The sequence below is a fragment of the Danio rerio genome, chromosome 9 (genome assembly GCF_052040795.2).
Source record: "Danio rerio strain M-AB ecotype USA chromosome 9, GRCz13ab, whole genome shotgun sequence".
Classification (NCBI taxonomy): domain Eukaryota; kingdom Metazoa; phylum Chordata; class Actinopteri; order Cypriniformes; family Danionidae; genus Danio; species Danio rerio.
This window is the reverse complement of record NC_141029.1, coordinates 24316879-24335817: the sequence shown is the minus strand read 5'-3', so window position 1 is coordinate 24335817 and position 18939 is coordinate 24316879. Positions and strand designations below refer to the sequence as shown.

Here is an 18939-nt window from a genome sequence, read left to right as displayed (position 1 = left end):
TCAAAATTATTAGCGCTCCTTTTTTAAAATAAACATTTCCCAAATGATGTTTAACAGAGCAAGGCATTTTAACAGTATTTTCTGTAATATTTTTTCTTCTGGAGAAAGTCTTATTTGTTTTGTTTTGGCTAAAATAAAAGCAGGTTTAAATATTTTAAAACCTCTTTTAATGTCAATATTATTAGCCCCTTTAGGCAATATACATTTTTGATTGTCTGCAGAAGAAACTACTGTTATACAATGGCTTGCCTAATTGCCTAATTAAGCCTTTGAATCGCACTTTAAATTTGAATGCTTGCATTTTGAAAAATATCTAGTAAAATATTATGTGCTGTCATCATAGCAAAGATAAAAGAAACCAGTTATTAGAAATGAGTGATTAAAACTATTATGTTTAGAAATGTATAAAAAAATCTTCTTTCCATTAAGCAGAAATTGGGGGAAAAGGGTTGCTAATATTCAGGAGGGCTAATAATTCTGACTTCAACTGCAAACATACAGTTATTTTCCTCCCTGCAAATGAAAGAAAAATAAAATACAATAGAATAAAAATATGAAACAAACTGTGCTTCAAGCATCTACTGTAAGAAAAACACTTTAGCTACAAAAGTCCTAGAGTCAAGAGCAGTGAGGGATTTTCTCCTTCTTTCTCCTTGTCACTTTAATGGTTTCTCTTTCACGTGTCTTTTGATCTTCAACTCGTTTGTTTATTACACAAATGAAGGTTAATATGAATAATTAAACACCACATTTTGACACCTATTTGACCATAAAAGTGCTCACATTAAGATGACTTTAGATGTGTGTGCGCTCTGCTTGTCACAGAGTGTGAATGAGACCAAACGCTGACCGCATGCTTTGACTGTGTGTGCGCGCCGCACACACACACACATAAGCATGCAGTCTTTCAAGCTTTTAAGAGCAACAAATGTGTACAACTGAAAAAGGGGCGGTAAAGAATGAAATAATCGTTTATTCTGATTAATGGTTTTTCATAATCGTTAGAAGCCAAAATCGAAATCAGATTTTCGATTAATTGCACAGCCCTTCTGATTTGGTACTAAAAACTTGAAATCTGACTGATATTAACGTAAAAAAATGTTGTGGACCTTAATATTTGTAAGTGAAATTCATAAGATATTTTTCTTCAGAATTTTTGGGTGAATAGAAAGGTTAAAGATGTCATGAAATGCATAGATCGAATACATTAAATTGTACTGTGATCTCAAAATAAAAGGTATATAAGGTATGTGCAAACATTCGCCTGAAATGGTTTTACAGGTCCATTTCCAAGTTTAAGAATTGGCTCTAATATAATATGGTTGGTTTTGACCATTTGGAAGGGTCATGAATATTAATGAGTTTTAACTCTTCCACAACTCATGCTAATGAGTTTGATGCTCACACAAAGACTTACAAACATATACATGTAATACAAATATTGTAACAAATTGAGTAGATTCCTTGTTAAAAGACAATCTTAAACTCAACTAGTGAAGAAGTTTATTTTAGCTAAAAGGATTGAACTTTACTTATGCCAACAGGAAAAAAATGGCTTTCAAAACAAAGAGTCCCACATACATGTACATACTAAGTATAAAAAAAGCTTAAATAAACTTTTAAATTTGAGGGAAATTATGTGGATCAAAGTGTGTGTTTCGTTCTGATTAACATGTTTTAATTATAATTTTACACACAGGTTTACAGTTTGTAATTTAAATGTACTGGGGTGCATTTCCGAAAACCATCATTATCTAACTAAGGTCACAAGTTGCGTTGTTACAAACATGGTTCATTAATTTATCATTTCCCAAATCAATCGTTCCAACGAACATTCGCAAACTGTGCTGCAAACTTGTACGTTTCCAACCACAACTGTAGTTAGAAGCATAGTTTCTGGCTGTGTTTTATTCCCAGTTATCCCCAAACGCCCTCTTTTTTTCCCAAACGTTCTAACATTTAAACTACTATTGACCTATTATTTAAAAGCAGAATTTACATTACAGCTTCAAAGCTTGGGAAAACAAAAATGTATAGCATACGTTAATGCTTTTAATTTACAGTAGGTTATTTATTAAGAAATGTATCTGCACTATATAGCGATGGGTACGGAAACTTGGTACTTTGTCGGTATCGGTGCTAAATTATAAAAGACCGAAGTATCGATAAGCTCTGACGTTAATGGTTCAGCTATTAGTACTGGATAATTATTGCTTAACAAACATTACATAAAGTTGTATAATTTAACTGACCAACCTATTCTAATTTGCGATATTTGATTTTCGTCTGCACAATTGGCAATCTTATATGAAAAACATTTCTGTCGAACGCATCACATCTTCACAGCTCTCGGCTGTATGTGCGCACTAAAACAATTATTTTCCTTCAAACCATTGTACATTCTTTTACAGGATTTTTTTATTTAATTGTTTTACAATAAGGTTTTTATTTTATAAAAAAAATACAAAAAGTACTGATTAGAGAACCGTTAAAGTACCAAACCAATAAGTAGTATCGATACAGTAGCAATACCGTTAAAACCTTATCGATACCCATCCCTAGTACAGTATCTGTATCCGAGTGAATGTTTTTTTTTCCAAAACTAATATTGGATATTTTAAAAATGCATGTAAAACAATATAATTTGCACAAAAAATATGTTTTTTTTTCTCTAAAGAAGTTATTACCTGTTTAGAGCGTCATTATGGATGTTTTACATTATAACTAACTTCAAATGATGGATCTGTGACAGATCAACTAGGTTTCGGGAAACACTCATCACCTCATTGTTGTTTTCCCAAATGATACATTTTACTCTGATAGTTCAGCCACCAGTAATGTCAATGCTTGGGAAACGCACCCCTGAACACAAGATATATCCAGATTTTCAACTTTTTGGCACCATTAATAAAACTAATTACTTGAAACACAAATGATTCAAATAATTGTAACCTTCAATAAATAAAATTCTACATGCTTTAAAAAAAAACGTACCAACCCCAACATTTTGAACCATAGTGTAAACCATAGTGTATGTAATTGCAATACATTACAAAAAGTAAACTATTTATGCTTGTAGGACATGAACAGGACCAGTGAACACAGAATGAAGTAAAAAGCTGTATAAAATATCTTGCACACACTGAATCCTTACTGTTGCACCTTGAAGGTGTTTTTCCCTCCTGAATCACAAACTAGTCGAGCTCAAGCAGCTTCATCTAGATCAGACTGGGACACAGAGCACTCTGTCCAGCAAGAGACTTGTTCAGTGAATGCAGATTTTACCTAGAGTTATATGGCCTCTCAGTCCCATTAAACAGTATGAGCCTCATTATTCTCTCTCTCCATCCGCTCTCTCCTGTCTAGCAGTGAAGAAATGCATGTACCTTATTCCATTTGCCTCTCTGTCTCCAACTGACACTCCATTATCCTCCAGCCCTGGAGTATTTATATAATTCCCTCACATCCTTTTCTCTGTAGCCATCTATATTAGATCTTTCTCCACATTTCTCTCTCTTCCTCCCCCACTTTTCTCCAAACCATACCAGCTTTGTCCGTGATGCATCTCCTTTTCATGTAAAATTGATGTGACCATCCTTTTACAAGAACTGCCTTATATTTCACTCTTTCTCAGATTCATTATTAAACTCTATCTGATGTAATAAGTAGAGGAGTTTGCATCAGACTTGTAGAAACGAGCAATGTGAGAATGATCATTTGTAATGTAGGCACAGCTTCAGTGTGACAGAGATGTGATGGGCTTCTGCACGGCCCACGATGGAAAAGAACTTTGTGAATGTGAATCAGTGTACAGATAAAACAGAAAAGTCAGCAATTGAGCTGTTGATACTGGCCTACAGTATGAGCAACTTCTCTCGTTTTCTGTCCTCCTCGCAACACACCCTCTGTGCCAGACGCAGAGTTTCCTATATCTTTATTAATCATATTTGTGTCATTTGCTAAAGCACTACAGGAAATTATTATAAATGGTAATTAGCAATAGAAAACCCACTTGGCACCCGCCCTGTTCTAGTACTGTCACGACCTTCCTCCCACTGAACATGAAATGTTTTAACAACAATTAAAGAATGGGCTAACCGTATGCCTGTTCTGCTCTGAACAGTTATTTTAGTAGCACTTCATTTTATGCTGCAGTTCCATATGTACATATAGAAAATTACTAAGTATTAGACCTGAAACTACCTCAAACCTAAAAGAAACCCATGTGGTAACCTTATTTCATAAGAATACTTAGATAAATGCAAATACACTGACTAAAGACTTGTTGTTGATCCCAGTTGTAAGGGCAACAAATAATAACTTGACTTCTGGTTGATCATTTGAAAAAGGGGCAGAAGGTAGATTTTTTTCAACAAATCATCTGTTGAACTGCATCCCATCATCACAAATACTGCAGAAACCCCATTGGAACCCGCATGGACCCAAGATTCTCACATAAATCAGTCAAGTTTGGTGAAGGAAAAAAATCATGGTTTGGGGTGACATTTAGTATGGGAGCACGCAAGAGATCTGCAGAGTGGATGGCAACATCAACTGCCTGAGGTATCAAGACATTTGTGCTGCCCATTACATTACAAACCACAGGAGAGGGCAAATCTCTTTAGCAGTATAGCACTCTTTCTCATATTTTAGTTTCCACATCAACGTTCCTGAAAGCAAAGGTCAAGGTACTACAGGATTGACCAGCCCCGTCACCGGATCAGAACAATTTTGAGCATATCTGGGGTAAGATGAAGGAGAAGGCAATAAAGATGAACCCAAAGAACCTTGATGAACTCTGGGAGTCCTGCAAGAATGCTTTCTTTGTCATTCCAGATGACTTTATTAACATGTCATTTGAAGAGTCATTGCAGAGATGTATGGATGCAGTCCTTAAAGCTCATGGGAGTCATACGCAATATTAACTCTTTTCCACTGCACCATGACTTTATATTCTGTACTGTACATTATTTCTGTTAAGTGACAATACTTTTGTCTAAGCAAGGTCAGACCTTACTGTCCTAATTAAATAGTTCAAAATCAAGGCATGATCATATTATGTAAAATAAGCTAAATCTAGAGGCCTTTGTTTTTCACATAAGCCACTTCTGATACTAAATTATCAACTAGAAGTAAAGTTTTTATTTGTTTATTTGTTTTTCCTAAAACTTGAATAGGCGACAAGACTTTATTCAGGCAGTGTAGATGCACACTAAAATAAATGGATATTTCACAAACTGTTGTACATTAGCAGAACAAAATACCTGAATCTTTAGATAACCATAATCGATAGTTGCAACAAAGGCTCATTGTGAAAACGTACCCCCGTATACATTTCTGAAGAGCCTAAATTATGTAGCTAGAACTACGAATGGCTGCATTTCGTCTTTAAAACAAATTCTACGGCGTGGCACGATGCCGTCAACGACTTCTGTTTCATTTCCCGCAACCAGCTGACTGATCTGGTCAGTCAGTCAGTCGACAGCAGCCTCTGGTGGATTTACATGAAAACTGCAGGCTCGACGGCACTCATGAGAGAAATTTGAGGTCTCGAAAAGCATACACAGCACCCTCTGGTGTATTTGCAAAAACAAAAACTGCAAAAAAAATGTACCTTCTAGGAGTGGGTTGGATAATAAGGCAATACACATTTGTGGTTTAGCAATGCACAAAAATGATAGTTCGGATTTAAATTTATATACAGAGGCTGTTGCAGATGTGGTAAGATATCTGAAGTTTGAACACTTATGGAAGCACAATATGCTAACAAATTACTTTAGCTCTAGAAATATCAAAAACAACTGTTTTATTAGTTCACAAACAGTGGAGACACATGAAATCTGGTGCTAGCTCCCTAGTTCTGCAACACTAGCTGGCTAGACAGACAAATGTGTTTCGTTATGAAGAGTCACTCAGGATCAATGTGTCGGTGAGTAACTGTCTGCATCTGTGTTTGTGTCTGTGCACAATACTTTCATATGAGTGTGAAGACCTCCCTTCAATTGGTTTGCTACTATAGACTAACCTGTTTAAACCTTGCTTTTGCTTAAAAAATCCCTTTGGTTCATTCATTCCTATTATTCACATCGATTTACCATTAACACTGATCTTTTATGAACAAAAATAAGCAACCATTTTGTTACCTTTATAACTTTTACCTATACAATTCTAACATAAAAGAAGATGTTTTGAAGAAAGCTGAAAATCTGTAAACTATTGACTTCCATAGTAGGAAAAACAAATATTATGAATGTCAGCAGTTACAGGTTTTCAACATTTTTCAAAATGTCTTCATCTATGTTTGACAGAAAAAATAAACTCATAAAGATCTGAAACAAGTAAAGGGTGAATAAATTTACTGAAATGTTTATCTTTAGGTGAACTATCCCTTTAACTCTACATTTACATCTGCATTTTCATATTGTTAATAATATAGTTATAAACAAATATTCAGCAATCAAAACACACCATGTTTTTTTCTTCTATGAGCTTCAAGTGAGAGGCCAGTTTGTGTCAGTGAAATGACATTATCAGGTCTCCTCCAGCCACTTCCTCACAGTTTGATAATGTGACATCTTTAGCTGACACTTTGTCAGAGCTCTTTCTGACAGCTTTATGCCAAACCACAGAGACGCTGTGGAGAAGTTGAGACAATTTTTTTTTACCCCGTACCATATCAAGCATCGGCCTGTGACAAGCAGCGGTGGGTGGCTTAGTGAAACTGGCTGATGAGCGCCAGAGTCGCGACCCAGTCACGCCATTTAATTTCTTAAGAGTTTCCGTTTATGGATTTTAGTATTTTTGTGCCCCTCACTAACCTCCCATTCCCAGCTGTTTGCCCTGTCGCTTTCGTCGGATAGTTCATTCATCACAGCTGCTGTCTGTGTGAGTCTGTGCACCGTCCCGCTAGAGGACGGTGATGTTTTTGCTGTGGCTGGACAGCAGTGCACTTCTCCCTCTCTGTCTTTATTACTTTTAGAAGTACTGTCCTAATTTGGCAGTGTTCTTCCACACATGGAGAATAGTGGTGGTCATAATCAGATAAGGACTATGAAATCTTCCGGCTGAATTATTTAAAATACTGTTTTCATTAAATTTCAGGTTTTAAGTTCTAGCAGCAAGGTACTCTGTGATCTCTTTGAAACAGTAATAGAAAATTTTTTTTGACATTGTATGCATTTTGGGGGGCAATGGGGAGGGGGGAAGGGGAGACATAAAATGGTACGTAATTAGTTTTTCAGAAAGTGTAGCACTGTTGCTAATTTTACTGTTTAAAGGGTCATGAAACCCCCCTCTTTCAGTTCAAGTCTACCTCAGAATTAAAAAAAAAAAAATGTTCCATGATGGTCATGAAGCTCTGCGAGCAGAGGGAGGAGTGGGTGTGGCTGGGAGAGCAAGGGCAAAAGAGGAAAGCAAACTGTATGAGCAAATCTGTATGATTTTAAACATGTGCGAACACAGCAGCACGGATAAGCGATGTGTCTAAATGGTAACAAACTCAACTGATAAAAAACAGTCTGCCACTCTTCAATTCTCGTACAGCTCTCCCGACAAAAATGCTTGCTACACACAAACAGCTTTTTAAAAACAGCGGGGAAAGCCATGCAACAAATCGTGTGGATGATGGTAACAAACACATACGACCCTTCATAAATGACTGAATACTCTGTATTTAGTCACGGTCTCATAGTTTGTTAGGTCTGTATTCGAAAAGCACATGCAGTCATGAATAATTAAGAAGCAGGGTCTTCTAATTGGACAAAAGAACTCCGCTATGAATAATAATGAGAAACTGATGCGTCATCATTTGGCTAGCAGATTTGCGCTACTTCTCTGATTTTGATCCTACCCCAAAATTGATTTTTAACTTGAAAGATGAAATAAACTCTCAAAAATTTAAAAATTATCCAGCTTTATCCACAATTAAAGCTAACAAGAGCTAACATCGTCTAAATTGACACTCACCACAGACAAATCTGTTAAATTCTCAATACTTGAGACTCTACTTGTCTAAATTGACAGTCACCACACACAAATCTGTTAAATTCTCAGCACTTGACTACTCTCAGTACTTTCTTGAACCTTTAAATTGAATGTACAGTACATGCCTTGTGCTCACAGAGATACTGATTTACACTTCCCTTCATGTGTTATTGTTGTTTTTATTAGCAGTAGTAGTATTAGTTTTATCATAATTTTTGTAATTATGGAATATGTACTTATTTTAAAAAGAGTGCCAAGATTTACACATAACCTGAACACGCAAATTTATGGATATAACTACAAAATTTTCCTCCAAATAAATACGCAGCACTTCAATGTTCTACATTTAAAATGTTCAAAAAAAATGTTAATTTATGAAGGATCATGTGAACCTTCATGGTGAAGGAGCTGCTGGTATGTTGGCACCGCAAGAATAGATTACATTTTAAACTAAACATACATTTGAAAAATTGGTACAATGAATTTAAGAATACTAAAAGTGAAAAACAAGCAAAGATATTAAGATGGGTTAAACATGATACTCAATTTAAACCAGCAAAACTAGATCTACACTTTAAACAATGGAGTTTGCAAGGCATGACATCCTTCTGCCTCATCACTACTAATAATGAATTAGAAAATGTTCAACGACTTTCGAATACATATAACTTAGATAAACAAGATACTTTCAAGTTAGAGATTATTTCAATAAAAACATACAAGATTTTGAAGACATAAAAACAGTAGTGCAGGTATTTATAGATAGTTACAAAAATCAAGAATTTAGTATCAAGAATGTATTCCTGTCAGACATTAACAAAGAAATACTCAGCAATGTATATAAAACAGAAATGGGAAAAGGAACAAAATAGGAGTGGTTAACTATTTGGGAAACACATATGATCACAATTAATTCAGATTCATGGAGAGAATTTATTTGGAAAAATAAAATCAGGTTCTTCATGACACCTAAAATAAAACACTTTCAAACTAGAGATCAAAAAATGGTGAATGCTGGAGAAAAGTGGAAATGTATTGGCTGATCATTTCCACATATTTTGGGATTGTAAAATTAAACACACCTATTGGCAAGACTTGAATAAAGAGATAAATGCAATAATGGCATTGAATCTGGAATGTAATTTTTAAACTAAGTACCTGGGAGTTTACTCTTCAAAAATAGCCAAAAACAATGCATATCCTCTTGATTCTCTGCTAACAACTAACAAAAAGGCCATAACAAAGAAATGGCTCATGGAAGATCCTCCATCTGAATGCCATGATATTGTAAAAGAGGTGTATGATATAGAAGTACTGACACTTTTCTTGAGACTACAAGCCTATAAAATTTTTGTATACTGGGATAAATGGCTGAAAAGAAATGTAGTGCTTTAATTTTATTGCGGTGCTTTTATTTATATATCTGGAGCCTGTTGATTTTTGATACGTAAACCTCTAACAAAATTTTATATAGCAACATTTTATCAACCATAAATACTTATGTAAATAAAATTGTATTCGGTGACCTTTGACACTTGCATTGTATGTCTTTTAATATTTCTATTTTCTTTTGAAAATGTATTTTTTTCTGAACTGTTTTGAAAAAAAAATTAAAAGAAAAATAATTAATTCAATAAATAAATAAACATACATACATACATGCATACATAACATTATAAAAATGTTTTAATACTCTAATTTGACTCAATATAAAATACTTTAATCTGATAGATATTTTGAATTAGCTTTTATTTATTTTATTTTATTTTTTATCTTTTTTTCAACTTTTATGTTTCTACCTTTATTTTTTGTTTACTTTTAGCCAATCTACTCCTACTATTACTTCATCAATAATAATTTATGGTTTTAACATTTTCTAAGACCTAAGGTTGCAGGGCCTAAAACATACATCCATTTTGGACATTTTTAATAGTTTCTGCTAAAATTTAAAATAGCATTTGCAGTTATTTTATGAATATATGTACACCAATAACCCACAAACTTACAATACAACCTTGCTTATATTTTATTGCTGCGAACAAGCTGCTGAAGAAACACTGGAACTAAAAAAAACATCACGCCAGAACACTCAACTTGAGTAGAAATTTTGTCTTACTGATGTATGCACTAGGGGCATTTAGGCATGGATTTTCTTCTGGGTCTTTTTTGGTATTGCTGTCTGTACAAAGATGATTTTTTTTCCTATTGATTTCACAGAAACAGAATCATCATAGCTCCCCATCCAGGCCTAAGAGAAGACATGAGCATTTAACCGGTATCTCCAGATCCCTTCTTTCTGATACAGCTTCATGTTTTCTTCTCTCTCATCAAGCATTCCTCAATAGCTCTCTAACTATGAGCTGCCACAAAGTAATCTGTATGATGTTCACACAGATATAATTGCTTACAGCTGCATTTACCACTTACAGTACGCATAGAAAAGTGTATGACTGAGATTTAGCATAATATTATTAATTGTCCAATGTAATGGCTGGTAAAACAGTACAAAAAAAAACAAAAATTAGGCAATGCAAAATGTCTTAAAAAAGGCTTTGGATGATGTGGTTGACCATGAAAAGTGAACAGTTTATTTTCAACACCTTTTCTTAGTAAATGTTTAAATGATGTAAGGATGAATGTTAAAGTTAACATATAGTTAAATATATACATATAATAATAATAAACAAATTTTAATTATATAATAATAAAAAAAAATAAAAAAACTTTTTTAGAAGTTCTAATCGAGTCCCCAGTGCATCTACCCAAAAACATAAAAAATGTTGATGCCAATCACCTAGAGGGTAAGTGCGCCAACATATAGCACTGCGGTGCTCATGGTAACAGTAACATGAGTTCAATTCCTGGTTCAAGGTCTTTTGCCAATCCTTCCTCTCTCTCTGTTCCCCACAATTTCTTGTCTTTAGTCTCACCTGTTCTTTCTAATAAAAGATGAAAATCTTGTATTATCTATATTATCTAACCTAATATAAATGTCTTATGATGTTGTGTGTCTGCAGGGTTCACAAACAAATTCTGGGGACACCGATTTATTTTATATCTTACAAAAAGGGGCATAATACAGTGGATAAAATAAGTATTGAACAGATTAACATTTCCCCCAGAAAACCTACTTCTAAAGGTGCAGTTGGCTTGAAATTTTCACTAGATATCAGTAGCTTACCAAAGCAATCCATATATAGAAATAAAACAAAACTAGTTTGTTTAGAAAATAATTTGTGTGCAATTCAATGAAAAGACACAGAGGAAAAATCATTGAACACATGAAGAAAAGTAGATATAAAAAGGCATGGAAAGCTCAGACAGCAGATAAAGTCTTTCAGAAGGCAACCTTTCCCTTTGTCAGTGCAAAATGAATAATAGCTGCTTCAGTCCCAACACATAAATCAAGCTGAAATTAATTAAATAATTAAAGCTGCTAGTATGGTCAGCCAATTACCTGCCTTTTATTCAATATAAAATAAGAACTAAAGATCAGAATTATAAAACGAGATCCACGGAATTATCAAGATTTTTAGACGCAGATGAAGTACGGGGGCGGGGGGCGGGAGGGGGGTTAGGAGCACCTGGGCAATGGTTGCAACGCTATTTTCCATACAAGAGGTTTCTTAAAGCTGTCATAATCAAAAAAGCTATTTATACGAAATATCAAATTTAAATAGTTCAGCAATCGCTCCTTGAGTCATTCCATACACAACTCTTTTTTTCAGATTTCTTTTTGTTTGCTTTGGTATGTTTAAATTATATGGGTTTTTATTATTTATTATATTTTTTTATATATATTTCCAGAAAAATCAATTATTTTATCAGCTGTAAGTCCCCTTTAATGTTGCACAACAGCCTTACACAAAATGACAGAAAACAAATCTGTGTCTCAAATTGGTATCATGCAGCATTCAATTACACATCCATCACTTTTGAAAATATATATATTTTTCATTTTTTTTCCAGCTCATATTTGCAAGAACATAGAATAGCAAATAAATTGAGCCTTTCCCATTCCTTAGGTGACCCTCTGAGCTGAAAAAGCATGAGCAATCTTTTCCTCCTTCCCTCTCTCTTCTCTCTTCTCCTGGGGCCGACATGCTCAAAAAATCCTGCGAGTATTTACAGAGGGGTTGGATGTCATGGCAACAGGAGGGTTTGGTTCGAAATTGCAATGCAATGACATGGAAAAGCCAGACAAGACCTGCCCTGATTCCCAGCTGAGGGAAACCTACTGTCCTTAAATCCAGACTGAATGTTTCTGAACATCATGAACAGAGCACTGACAACGTGACCAAAGAAGATACGACCTAAACGATCCTTTTCAGATTATATGAAACTATATATATGATACTATACATAAAAATATAAAACAAAATTTTTCATTATTACCACTTTATTAAATGAAAACGACCTATGTAGTGTGTAAAGTAAATGAAAACATCCAGCTGAGGGTTAAATCTAAAAGTGTGCCATGTTTAAAACTATTGATTCTTAAGCAAAATAGTCAACTCGGAGTCGAATAAATGAATGGTGCTGGGTTCGGATCTTTTGCCTGAACGCATTGACATCAATATGGTACATCACCAAATATGAAGTACCGGTTCTGGTAAAACATGAATGCACCTTTCCCTTTAGACATTACCAGAGCGCGGGGGATCACGGAACTGATCATGACACAAAGATGACGATCACTGACAAATAGAGATTTGGCTGTGGGGAATACACTGTTAAAAGTTAATTTTAATTAATACCACAGTACAGCCAACCTAGTGCTGTGTTTGTTCTGGCCATTTTTCTGATTTTTGATACAATAACCTTCGCTGTAACGTAGGATTCGTCGGACCTGTGCTATTGAAGGAAGGACCAGCAGAGGCTACTATGAATGAGACTTTGTCAGACTTTGACAGGGACTTTGTCAGTAACTGTTATAGTTCATATGGATCAGTTTCTCCTTCCTCTGGATCATAACACACAAGTGTCATTAAAATTGTTGCCCCAGTTTGTGTAGTTTGCAAAATATGTGTTTAATTGTGTGTTGTAACTTGTAATTGCTCCGAGCGGCTTGTAATCACATATCTATTATAGATGAGTGCTTGTACTGTATCGCTCAGGTTAAATCTTTAAAGAGCTATTCACATTTTGCATCAAAAACCATGTTAAAAACGCAACTTGAGCATCTTCCTTCCTTCCTACACATGTGCGGTGTGGTCATTTTTAAAAATAGTTCAGCTTTTGCCACTGTGTGGATTAATACTGAATGTGTCATTGTTATTACTTGGGCGTAAGGTTAAGAGTACAGTAGTATGCCGGTGTTTAACTGCATTGCTTTGTTGCATTCCTACATTGGGCCCTCAAATATACTGTATGCTGCTTCATAGCCGTGGTCGGCATTTCTCTGTCTCAACAGACCGGGTCATCAGACCAATCACAGCAGATTAACTTCACGCAAAGGAGGGGTTTGGGAGCAAATTAATTGCTGAACATAACAAAATATGATCTTTTATAATGCAAAATAGGAGCTCTTTAATGCTAATATTAGTACATGGTTGCAAAAACAACAGTAAATTAACTAACACCAATGTGTGCAAATACCTACTTGCGAATAAGAAAAGGAAATGCTCTAAGCTACTGAAAGCCACAGGTTAAGAAATAACCTGTCTATAGCACTTTATATAGTGTGTCAAACCAGCATTACAGAAATAAACAGGAAATAATCAACAATAAGGTACAAACTTTCATCAGTGCCAAGCAAGTTCAATATAACAGGCTCATTAAGATCAGCAGAATGTTTAGTATTATGTTACTGATAAATAGGTCCACAGGGAAACTGCAGGGAAAAGTCTATTTATTTACTTGTGTGAATGTGTATAAATTTATAATAATTCAGTTTTTAAATTAATTTGAGTAATATTCATTCATTCATTTTCTTTTTGGCTTAATCCCTTTAATAATCTGGGGTCGCCACAGCAGAATGAACCACCAACTTATCCAGCACATGTTTTACACAGCTGCCCTTCCAGCTGCAACCCATCACTGGAAAACATCCATACAGACTCACTCACACACATACACTACAGTCAATGTTAGCATACCCAATTCACCTGTACAGCATATCTTTGGACTGTGGGGGAAACTGGAGCACACGGAGGAACCCCACACGAACACGGGGAGCCTATACAGGTCACACTTTACAATAAGGTTCATAAGTTAATTTTAATTAATGCATTTACTAACATGAATAAGCAATGAACAATACATCTACTACTGTATTTGTTCATGTTAGTTAACGTTAGTTAATGAAAATACAGTTGTTCATTGTTCATGTTAACTCATGGTCCATTAACTAATGTTAACAAGCATGGACTTGGATGTTAATAATGCATTAGTAAATGTTCAATTATGATTTATAAATGCTGTACATGTGTTGTTCATGAAACGCATTAACTAATCAACCTTATTGTAAAGTGTTACCAATATACGAATTCCACACAGAAATGCCAACTGATCCAGACGAGGCTTGAACCAGCAACCTTTTTGCTTCTTGCTTCCTGAACGTGCTACCAACTGCACCACCGCGTTGCCATTTGAGTACTATTATTGACTAATATAAAAATGTTAATATGATTTACTTACAATACAGTTTGTAAAGTAATTTTTTCTGTATTTTAGTTGATATATCATACTGTATGAGAGATCTGCTTTGTTATTAAGTGGATCTAATTGGATTTGCATTATAAACATTAAATAACAGTTTAAAAATTATTATTTTTTATTTCATATATTATGTTTTAAGTTCTGATTAGGGATGCTCATTTCAGTTAATTTTGCTAACCGACAACCGCCGCTCATTAATCGGTTATTAACGGTTAACTGGTCAGAATACTAATAACTTTTTTATTAAACAAATTGACATGACTATTTTGTGTCTGACAAATTAAATATTGCATTTTAAAATACTGATTTATTTTTATATGCTAGTATATTAATAATAGAACATAACAACAGAAGATTTTAACGCACCTGTAGTGTTTAGCACAGAAGAACAGAATAAACTAAATAAAATAAATAAAATAAATAGGACTGCCCTAAATAATTTTTCCCTTTTATAATTAATTTTTATATTACAAATCGAAAACACTGACTGATTCTTTTTAATAACCGGCATAGGCTACTTTTTTCCAATCATATTTTTGTCTTCCGTCAAATAAAATAGCAGACTTCCTCAAATCACCTGCTCCACAGAAAATATGCCTTTATTTAATGCCCCGCTGTTATTATTATAATCACAAAACCTTTTAACACTTTTAATAGAAATCATTAATATAAAGAATATGTCCTGATATATGGTTTCCTTTCTCTCTCTCGCGGTTCAAGTGCGCGCGCTGCGTGATGAAAAGTTGTTGAATTTTTGTAAACAGTTTTGTTGTTTAAATATGATTTTGCATTAATGTGCATACATGCTTTATATGCTGTAAAATAAAAGGTAAAGCCTATTTGTTGCGTCTATGATGCAGATCCAGGTCAACATCAGCGCTTTTATTGGCATCAACACGTCTGTTTCAAACAGCAATATTCTTCTTCCATTTTGCTTCTTTGGTAAATGTGTCTGTAGCCACGGGTTATAAGTTATCGTCCCGCAAAGTTAAATATGTCTTGCAGTAAAACAAGAGGCCAACCACAGCTAACGTGCTTTTTTTTTCATTCCAAAAACGCGAGGCACACCTCACTGACTTTATGTTGACAAGGAAAAAAGAAGAGAAGAAGCGCGGTCCTCTTATGAAACGACTGAATCAGCTGGGTATCAATTGTGCAAAAGTGTTGCTGTCTATGTTGTTACAATTGTAATATTTAATACTATTGTGATATTCAAGATTTGTACATTCATACACCTCTGGATAACTTAAAACAGCGATTAGACCTTCAGAGCGGCATTAATGCGTCCTGAAGTAAAGCGAAACGGCTATAAACTCCAGCAAGATAGAGTGATTATATACAAAGTCATACTTTATCTTTAAATAAACTATAACTATAGAAACTGTGTTCATCTTAACTGAAAGCTTCTGCGTGTTTGCTGACCTCACGCATCGCGCACCTGTCAGTCAGTCAGCACGTAACCCCAAAGGGTTAAACAGATAGCGCACAGCACTATACGGTTACAGAAAAGTTTGGGCTGTTATAATCCACTTAACTTTTAGTACGTTTTGATGCGATTATAATCCGCTATTAAAAACAACAACAACAATAACTGAATGTTTTGAATGGGTAATGTGGCCGTGGCGGGATGCATTTTGGTCTCCGCCATGGAAGAATGAATGTAGCGGAAACCAAGCTCTTTAAAAGTTCTCTGTAGTTGTCTTAACTACACAAACTGCTGCTCTGGGATGAGCCGCGTGCAAAAGATGCCCCTCTTAACGCAAAGGCACATTCAATCGGCCCCTTATGCAGTCAAACTAAAAATATATCAAATAATAATTTTAATGGTTTAACTGATAGCATTAATCGGTCACAAATGCACCCTTTCGGTTAACGGTTAATCGATTATTTTGAGCATCCCTAGTTCTGATACTCCCAAAATCATTCCATATAAATCCACAGATTTTTTTTACAAAATTCTCAGCTGAAATAGCAAAAAATGCCTGCAGATTCTGTCTGGCCCTACTGATAAAACAGTTTAGCTCAGTATGAGTGTAAATGTTAAAGGATGTGATTGAACTGTAGCTTAAAGGTATAGTTCCCCAAAAATGAAAATTGACTCATTTATTTACTCACCCCCAAGAGATTTAACATCCTTATGAGTTTATTTTTTTCTGTTGAAAACAAAAAATTCATCATTCAAATAACCAATGACTTCCATAATAGGAACTACTATAGAAGTCAATGGTTACAGGTTTGCAAACATTTTCAAAATATCTTATTTTGTGTTCAACAGAATAAAAAATACTCAAGGTTATTTGAGGTTAGTGAGTAAATGATGAGAGTATTTTCTGATTTGCGTGGCCAATCCCTTTAAGCCAAAGGTGGAATTATAAAATCCAAGTGCCAAAAATGCTTCAAATGACAACATTAGGACAAATCACTGTGCTTTTTGACCAGACAGGAACATATTCATCTAAGTAAGAGCAGCATAGTAAAGTTGAGAGACAAGCCAAAGACAACAGTGTGATCAGTGTGTGTTTATTCAGGCTCTCCTTTATTGCGGATTCCATTAATATACTCTGTGGCTGACTGCTGTTTTTGACCTTGAGTAGTGTGTCATGAGTAATCTTTTCACTTTCATACACGTGTGTCTTTTTATAATAACCGAGAGCATGCTTCATTACTGAGTAAAACACCACAAACGTGTACACAAAACATCCAGCCTGCCCTGTCTGAGGAATTCACTAACATGGATCACATCCTCAAGCAGATATACTGTAATGAAAAAAAGCTTCAGCTGGGTAAAACATACACACAGCTCAGAGATCCTGTTGAGACGTGAAGACCCTGTGCCTTTGGTGATTACATGATGAGCCATAATTAAGCAAGCCGACTGGAGATTCACCAGCGTCCCCCATCCACAGCACAGCACAGGTTTGCAAAGAGAATGAATCATCGCACACATCGAAATTGATTGCATTCCCTCACAACAGAGATTGTGGGCTGCCCCGGGGCATCAAACAAGATGCCAAACAAACCCTGTTGAGCTGTATTTCCCACCCGTATCAACAGAATCCATCTATCCATCATCCGTCGGCATTGATCTCTCAGCTGAGTGTGAAATATAAACACCATTCGCACTCAACTCTGACATATCAGGCAAACTATGACAATGAAGACCGTGAAAAAAGCGCAGCAAGCAGGCAACATCCTGCACGTAAACTCCACAAAGCACAGGAAACTCTGGTGGTGCAACTGAGACAAAAACCAATGCATAGATAAAGCGCACCAATTCATTTGAGTTCAAGCTGTCAGTGTTGACATAAGAGAACAGACACGATGAGTGGAAAACAAGGGATGTGCACATAGACAGAGAGCAGAAAACAGATGTGCATTAGAGAAAATGGACAAACGGTACCCTACCTCTGCTTGTTCAGGTGACGGTGTCCGTCAAATGCTGATCTGAGTGCTGTCGGAGGATAGACAGGCTCACAAACAAAACGCTATAGGGAGCAGAGCTCAGGCAGAGCTGGAAGCAGCTCAGTCAGCGGCAGAAACATCCCTCCCCTTCTGCATGAATTAATTAAAGCTCTCCCTCGCTCTGCCTCTCGTGATGATTCTTCAGTGCTGTACACAGCGCTGGCTGTAGCGGATGAAAATGTCCCTGCACTTTCTTTTCTGACAGGCTGTTTACAGAGCGCTCTTTGCCGTGGCTCTGCTTCTCTGTCACTCTCTTGCTGTGCACACGCTCGCTCTCATCAACACTGCAATATCAATGTGCTTCTCATAGGGACAGCCCTCCCCCTGGTGAACAACCCTAACCAAAACAGTTAGTGCACATCCACCGTCTTTTTTTTACAGGAAGCAATATAATGTAAACAAAAATGCTATACTGCCTATCTGGAAAGAAAAATAAAACAATGAAACATTTTAAATAATTTGAACTTTTGACTGATTTTGAAAACAGCTTTAAATTGGCTTTTAAATTTTTGGTTTGTTTGTTGTTTTCTCATTAAATGTACTTAATATTAAGGGTAAGTATATTAGTCTTTCATGTCTCATTTTACAATTCTATAGGTCACGTGGTATTTGTGTTAAAAAACACTTGTGCATTTTCAAATTTCGCAACTTACATTAAAACAGTTGCGTCAGTTTATCAATCTGCAGAGTTTGCAGCCACGTTTGTTTATTTTAAATAACATTCAGTTTTTCCACCAATGGTTTTCTTCTCTTTAAAAGATTTTAACCCTTGTGCACTGTTCAAATTTACTGCCCTTTTTGTGTTAAGGATGAAAACATTCACTAAGGCCGTAC

At 35.4% G+C, this 18939-nt stretch overlaps 1 protein-coding gene and 1 long non-coding RNA gene across 51 annotated transcripts in view; one reads left to right on the top strand and one right to left on the bottom strand.

Moving 5' to 3' along the window:
• LOC147842349 (uncharacterized) overlaps nucleotides 1-18939 on the top strand; it is a 736864-nt gene that overhangs the window by 66947 nt on the left and 650978 nt on the right. The gene's annotated exons all lie outside the window — the stretch shown is intronic.
• Nucleotides 1-18939, bottom strand: part of dgkg (diacylglycerol kinase, gamma) — a 256255-nt gene that overhangs the window by 204537 nt on the left and 32779 nt on the right. For 12 of the 50 annotated variants that reach the window (XR_015499358.1, XR_015499357.1, XR_015499361.1 and 9 more), the window contains exon 1: nucleotides 18049-18370. The exons of the other annotated variants lie outside the window; for them this stretch is intronic. The gene's annotated coding sequence lies outside the window, so the exon portion shown is untranslated. Of the gene's footprint in view, nucleotides 1-18048; nucleotides 18371-18939 lie in introns of those variants that run through there. 50 annotated transcript variants of the gene reach the window in all.